Source organism: Cnephaeus nilssonii (assembly GCF_951640355.1).
Source record: "Cnephaeus nilssonii genome assembly, chromosome: 8".
Taxonomy (NCBI): domain Eukaryota; kingdom Metazoa; phylum Chordata; class Mammalia; order Chiroptera; family Vespertilionidae; genus Cnephaeus; species Cnephaeus nilssonii.
Window position 1 is genome coordinate 56,886,769 of NC_137079.1, and position 7,788 is coordinate 56,894,556.

Below are 7,788 nucleotides of genomic sequence, written 5' to 3' on the forward strand. Positions count from 1 at the left end.
CTATATGAATGAGGAAGAACATCATCAGGACTGTGGAAAAGATTTGGTGTCAGAAGTATGTGAGAAAGCCATTATGGTCTGTTGTCTTAGTCTGTTTGAACTGCTATAACAAAAATTCCATAGACTGAGAGGCTTACCAGGTAAACAACCAATTTTTATTTTACACAGGCCTAGAGGCTGGGAAGTCCAAGATAAAGATGCTAGCAGATTTGGTGTCTGCTGGGGGCCCCCTTCCTTGTTTATAGACAGCATTCTTCTTGCTGTGTCCTCACCTGGCAGAAAGGGGTAAGAGAGTCCTCTGGAGTCTCTTTTATAAGGGAACTAACCCCATTCATAAGGGCTCTGCCCTCATGACCTAATCATTTGCCAAAGGCCCCAGCTCCTTATACCATTACAAGGGGGCTAGGATTTCAACATATGGATTTTGAGAGGACCTGTTCATTCTGTAACACCTGGCCAGAAATAATACTGGTCTGCCATAAAGTAGAAATAGTAGGAACGGTAAGCAAGGGGGGTAGGTGGGGGAGACCTGTCACATATAGACCCCACAGGACATGGCAACTGGTCAATTGAAGGCTCACAGAAGGAAGGGGAATGAACATAACTGAGGTTTTCTATCTCAGCAGCTGAGGAGTGGTGTAGCATCTATTTTAACCGTGCTGGGTACAGACTGCCCAACTTCACACAGCCAACAAGCGGCTCAACTGGTGCTTAGATTCAGATATACCTCCAACTGAGTGCTGTTTCTAGGACACAATAGTCTCCTCATTCTGAAATACACAAATGATTGGCTACAGTTGGAAAATCTACTATTTAAATAAATTGCACTTGTACTTTGAAATAAGTAATACATCCATATAGACTGAATTGTGTTACCCCAAAATCCATATGTTGAAGTCCTAATCCTCAATGTGACTATATTTGGAAATAGGTCCTTTAGGAGATCATTAATGTTAAATGAGGTCATAAGGGAAGGGTCCTAATCCAACAGGATTGATGGGCTTATAAAGAAGACAGCCTCTCTTTCCCTTCTTGCACATGCACTGAGGAAAAGGCATGTGAGGACCCAGTGAGAAAGTGGCAATCTACAAGCCAGGAAGTGAGCTCTGCTAGAAGCTGATCATACTGGCACCCTGATCTCAGATTTCCAGCCTCCAGAACTGAGAGAAAATTAATTTTCACTTTTTAAGCCACCCAGACTATGTTATTTTGTTATGACAGCATGAGATGACTTAGACACACGTTTCTAAATAAAGCAGTAAAGAGCTTAACAACCATCAAGCTGAATTATCACACCAGCCAAAACTGTACTTTTTTTTTTCTCAAGTAGCAAGTGTGTTTTATATGTGCATTTTTGTTTTTAATGTGAGTAAACTAAATGCTCTGAACTCTTCACTGGTGAATAGCTGTATGATCCTTGGGGTAGAGCCTGCATTTTTTTCTACCAGGTGACTGGCACATAGAAGGCACTCAAACATTTTTTTCTGAGTGAATGAAAATTGCTCATTTATGTCCCTGCCTGGGTGGTAGAACAGCACTAATCTTAATCTGAGCAGCGGTGCTCCGAAACATCTCTCACTTTCCTCAGAGACCCAAATGACCACAGCCTAGGGGATATGGAAGATGTCCTTTTTTCCAAGGTATATTCATTCTTACATTCTTTTCTCATTAAAAACACTTTCTGTACTCAACCGACAACACTAAGCAATAAAACTGGTTTTATGTAGCTCACTAACAAATATGGAATAGTCATTTTATTTTACAGACCTACTTTGGCCCATTTATGCACACACACACACACAATTTGTAAATAACCCAAATGAAGAAAAACATTAAGTAATTCGGCAGAGCAAATAAAAATATTCCACTTTTATTTCTGTGTATCAAAGGAGAAGAGATTTTATACAATACTAGAGACCCAGTGCATGAATTTGTGCACATTGAAAGGAAATTAATTAGAAGAAATATTTTAATATAGCTATTTGCCCTTTCTCTACAATAGAAGTGTCATGATCAACAATGACAGATCGAAAGATCGAAACACACGTGTGCGATTGGCACCCGCGAGAGCTTTATATGTATTGTGCATGCAAGTCAACTTAGCCATATATATATATATATATATATATATATATATATATATATATATATAAAATAAACTTGCTTAATTAGACCTGCTTTCTGATTTAGCTAAACTTTTTCCAGCCCAGTGAAGCACCCCAACTTCTCTTTCAGGTAATTGTCAGGAACACAGCAGTAAATATCAATACGAAGCAGATTATTATTGTAGATCACACAGGGAGAACAAAGGGTAAAATATTTAATTGCAGCAGTGTTTGACTGTATTCTGTGCAGTGACAAAACCTGAAGTCATTTTCAAGGACCACCATTTCTTACTTCTTTTCAGTCGGATCAAGTTTCTAAGCTTTCTAAATCTCTGTTTTCCAGCTAATGAAAAGAAAATAGGATTCCACCGAGTCACCTATCTATTCCAGGACTTCTGTGAGGATAAATAAGATGAGGCACGGGAAAATGCTTCACAGACATTTGGTTAACGTGTGAAATGCTTGCACCTGGCTATAAAGCAAATCGTATTCCTGGGCTGAAGAAACTGCAAGGAGGCTGTCATCATCACGAGGGAGAGGAAGCCAGGTGTTGCTATGTGACATCATTACCCGGCACCCACTGCCACCATTTCCAGGCTGGGCTGGGCTGTGGGCGGCATTTTGCGCCATGGGGTCTCAGCAGCATCCGCTGCGATTTGGTGGTCTGTGGCTCCGGGGTGGTGGCAGGGCCTGTGCCCCACTTGGGGGAAACCAAGTGTTGCTTTGTGGGCACCAGGTCCACTGTGCTGTTTCTCTGTAAATGGCCCGTGCATGTCACAGCAGCTCCTGCATTGAGTGTCTGCCCACTGGTGGTCAGTATGCATCATAGTGACTGGTCGGAGAGACACTTAGCATATTAGCCATATAGATAGATGATAGATAGATAGATAGATAAGGGAACAAACTGATACTTCTTTGAGGTTTAATGGCACAATTGTACTCTACTTGGTTTTAATTTGTAGGAGGATATGACTGAACCTATAATGCCATATTGCAATCAACTACTGTACATCACATAATTACTTCAACCCTATAGTGTAATCCAATGGTTAACTCCATTCCAGTTAATTGACTTCTGCTCATCTCACCTTTCTCTTCAGACCTGCCCTAGCCATCAAAACATGGCAGTTTTAGTTTCCTTCACATTAGTCAAGGACAGCATTGTAGGAAACTGCAATACAATCTCATTGAAATTGAAGGGAGTATGGGAAGTGTGTGACTGAAGAAATGTACTGAGAGGACTAGAATGGCCTGGATTCTGAAGCTAATTTTTGCAAGAAAGGATCAGGAAGGAGGCACAATTCACAGTGATGGCTCAGTCTATCAAACCTGATTATTGCTGTAAAGTCCTTCTACTGAGCCGTTTGTGGATGGTTACCCAGGACCAGCCCCTGTGAGGGGCATTCATGCAGCAGATCGGTGGCACAGCCCTGTGGTGGGAACTAACAGGCCATTACTGACTCATTGTCTATTCATTTTAGATTGTTCCTATGGAGGATTTATAGAAACAATACCAAGGTGGCACCAAGGTGGCTATCAATGCTGTTTACATACAATTTAGAGGAATAAACCTGCAGTTATGCCGGGGCTGGCTTCCCTTGTGGTCCTGGGGCATAGTGTTCTAATCCTATTGTGACGTGATTGTTTCTCCATAAACTGCTCCACAGTGGCCTGTAATTGGCATACAGGTTCAAATTAGATTGCTGTGTGTTTAGGAAAGCAGGGGTCATTTCACATCAGCACCTCTCATCAAAAAGCAACAGAGGAAGGTCTCCTTTGCAGGAGATCTAAGGATATATTACCTTTTATTTAAAGAAAATACTCAGAGTATATACTCTCAGACACACACGTTACCCATCTTGTCTTTCACCACCATGAGGAGGAGGATAATGTGAAAATGCAAAACACCTTTTTGAGAATGGCAATTAAATATTCACCAGCAATGTATCATTGGAACACCGGCTTTATGAGCTAAAAAAGGAAGACGGGAGAGAAATTAATGGATGAAAAAGTCCAGCAATTAGTTCTGCTTTCTTCTAATAATATCATCACATGATGGTGACCTTTCTCTGGAAGCCAAAAAAAAGCCTATTGTCTCTATGTTTTCAACTCTAGTGATGGGTGGACTCAAGTAAGGTCTCAGGATAAAACACCTTCTACCTCAACTTTCCAGCTTTTTTTTCAAAATCACCAAATCTGTCTCAAACCATTAACAACAAAATGTATTTATTAAGGATAATCTCATGGTGCTGGGCTACTCTCTGGGTAGTTAAAACGTGGGACAAACGACAGTCCAGTAGAAAGAATAATAAGCATTTCACAGTCCGATGCCAAAAGCGATGAGACATTTTTGAGGTCTTTGCTTCAGCCTTTCTAAGGCCCATGACAAACAAGACTTCAAGGAGGTCGAAATAAGAGGAAAATTATGTGAGCCGAAAAGAACATGTGAGAAAATGTGGCAACAAAATAGTAACCAAAAAAAAAAAAGAGTTATGATTACCAGGGAAGAAGAAATATGAGAGACAGTCAGAGAACCGATAAACAAAAACACACAAAGTGGAGCTAATAAAAAGAGAGGGAAGTAAGGGGAAAGAGGTAGTCAGAGCGAAAAGAAGGGGGCATGGAGAAAGAAGAGACACTTTCCACTTCAAAACAAACAAAACAAACCGCGGTGGCCAGCACCACGGATGGCGGAATCCTCGCCCTTGTCTCACCCTCAGCCTCGGCTCCGGGTCCTGCGCGGGGCTGCCCAAGGCGCTGGGAGCAGCGGGCTGCAAGGAGGGGGAGGGGGGGCGGGCAGCCCAGCCCCAGCCCAGCCCCCAGCCTGACCTCGGACAATGACCCCACCCGGAGCCGCCCCGAGAGCCTCTCCATCCCGCCACTGCGGCCCGGCCAGCGGGGCAGGGTTTCACTTGCAGCGGGATCTGCCCTGTGACTTGCCTGTGTGGCCAGATGCAGGTGTTTGGTTTTACCGTCAGCCAAGGCCGATGTTCCCAAGCTGTGTCCACTACACCCCCTCTCGCCTGCATTCCTGGATGTCTGAGAAAAGCAAGAAGGAGGTGAAAGAGGGAGCCCGAACCTTGCTCAGTGCTCATCTTAACTGGGATGACGGAGGATGGTTGACGGAGATTTTTTTCTCCTGTGTTCACTGTGATGCTAGAGCAGTGGTCAGCAAACTCATTAGTCAACAGAGCCAAATATCAACAGTACAACGACTGAAATTTCTTTTGAGAGCCAAATTTTTTAAACTTAAACTTCTTCTAACGCCACTTCTTCAAAATAGACTCGCCCAGGTCGTGGTATTTTGTGGAAGAGCCACACTCAAGGGGCCAAAGAGCCGCATGTGGCTTGCAAGCCATGGTAACCACGGTGCTAGAGAATCAGAAAACCTCCGCTGTACACTTCATGATCAGCCATCCAGGTTTATCTTATATGTTCGTTCAAAGGAGTCCCACTTTCCAGACTAGCTCTGAGCATTTCTCCTTGAGTTTGGTTGGCATTAGAAAAAAGAAGGAACACAAAACAAAACAAAGCGGCCTCGTTTAACGGAGAGCGCCCTTTCAGGCCTGGGAGTTAGTCAAGGTCTCCTGTGAGGAAGTGGATGCTGCTCTGTCACTCTGGTTTGTGGATCTCAGGAAGTTGGAAAGCCAATATTTAATAGATACCTGATCAACCGGTTGTTAAATCGTATTTCCTGTGTTGGCTATTTGGAATGTGATCTGGGACAGACAGAATTTACTCCTTCGGGCTGCATTTCTTTCCTTAATAATACAGAACCAGTTGTAGGACCACCTTTCACCTCCCAGAAAACACCACAGAAAATGGTGTATTTGGGGAAATATGCTTGCATAAACACCTGTGAGAATTACACTGAGATGCTAAAGTATGTGTTCAGTTCCTACAAGAGAGTCCCTGCTTATCGTCAACACAATGGGCTGGGCCACAGACCAAGGGCTCTTGTTTCTCCTTCCTCTAATCTGGTTGCCATCTCCCAGCCACTTCGTTCGGTTCAGTTCTGGTCGAAGTAAATCGTGCCAAACCTCACCTCCGACTATGCAGACGACATGGATGGCTTGTACACAAAAAGCAAATCCAAAGTCAGAAACAGAGGTTTCTACCAGGCAGAATCTGCAGATAATCTGCTGACAAAGAAAAGGAGAGTCCAGCTGTGTTTACTGGACATAAGCTGATGTGCGTCCAGTCAGACTTTGCCTTGAGAAAAACTCCAGGAAATAGAGTCACGTAACCAAGTTTTTTGTGACTTGGCAGTGTTCGGTTACCTTGGTAGCTGCAGCCCCCAATGCCGAAACGGATTTATCCCTTACATGGTCTGACACCCTAGCGGATCCCTTTCAATGCAGTTGTCCTCTGGATTATTCGTGCCAATGTCGCTCCTACCCATGTCCTGGGTGCTGTGAATGCCAGCCGGGCTGGTCTCTGCAAGATCCTGGATGACACCAGAGGATATGCAAATAGGCCGTGCTGCTTGCCCCGACTCCAATCTGCAATGTTTGGGGTTTGGAATTTGTAGAGAGATCAACATGGACAAGAGGCTTTACCACATCCTCATGCCTGTGCCCCTGGAAGAGCTAAGAAATGTGAATTGTCTGCTGGCCGTTGCCATTTGCATTTTAGAATGTGTAACCAAGAGCCAGCGTGAACTCCAGGGGACAAAACCTTACGTGATGACAGATTATAATCTTGTATTTCCTAGAGCAAGAGAAACTGAGGAACCGCATAAAGAGAAACTACACCCAAAATCTAAATTCTATCGAAAATCAAATTGATGTATTTATTAAGAGAAAGAACTAATAAGGGAGGAAGGCTTGACTTTATCTCCAGCCTGACAGCAGGAGACTCATGGGCTTTGGTGGCTGCCAAAGGCGCTCTGACATAGCAGTGTTTCCTACATAGCTTGTGGAAGTTTATAGTAAATTTAAACCCCTTCTTAAAGCTACGTGACCTAGTTTTTCCCCAGTCTGCTGTATGGTTCATCATGTGTGATGTCTTATTTTCTAAAGTGGATAAAGTAGCAAGGAAAAAGTTGTACGCCACTTAAACAAAGAATATGGTCGATTCCTCAAAAAGTTCTTCAAGGATCTGATTGTTGGAATCTGGATAGAAATAGGGATACTGGAGCCCCAAAACTGTACCAAGGAGGAAGGCAGGCTGGCCAGTGAGACCCAAGCATAACAGAATGTAGAGACCCAACTTGGTCCTCACCACTGTGATGGCTGGCCAGAGCGGGGACCTGCTGGTGGGGTCTGCCCGGGGCTGGTTGCAGCCCCCGTGGTCCTTCCCATCCCCTGATCATGTGATGCTATCTAACTTCTCTTCCTTTCCTGTGGTCAAGTGTTCATTTATCCTGTTTAGTCTTTAAATTTAATTAAGGTTTAACAGATGAGGTTTGGACTCAAGAACCCTTCTTTAAAAAAAAAAAATACTACGTTATTATGCTGAATAAAAATTGCTCTCAAATCCAGGAAACATCCCCTGGAGCCTCTAAAACTAGATTTGTCCTAACTGGCTTCTCATCTGAGACTGAAGACACAGCCAGGGCAGAGCTGGACACTAGGCTGCTTGGAAGAGGCCTGCCGGGGCCACTCTGTGAGAAAGGTCCCTTCCTGCCTTGAGCAGCTGGACCTGAACTTTTGCATATGGACAGCTCTGCACCACTGAGCAC

The 7,788-nt window shown here is 43.8% G+C and overlaps 1 pseudogene across 1 annotated transcript; it reads left to right on the forward strand.

The window, feature by feature from the left end:
• Positions 1-5,462: 5,462 nt before the first annotated feature.
• Positions 5,463-6,892, forward strand: LOC307104029 (polynucleotide 5'-hydroxyl-kinase NOL9-like; annotated as a pseudogene). Its single transcript has one exon. The product of its transcript is annotated as a polynucleotide 5'-hydroxyl-kinase NOL9-like (transcript).
• Positions 6,893-7,788: the final 896 nt, after the last annotated feature.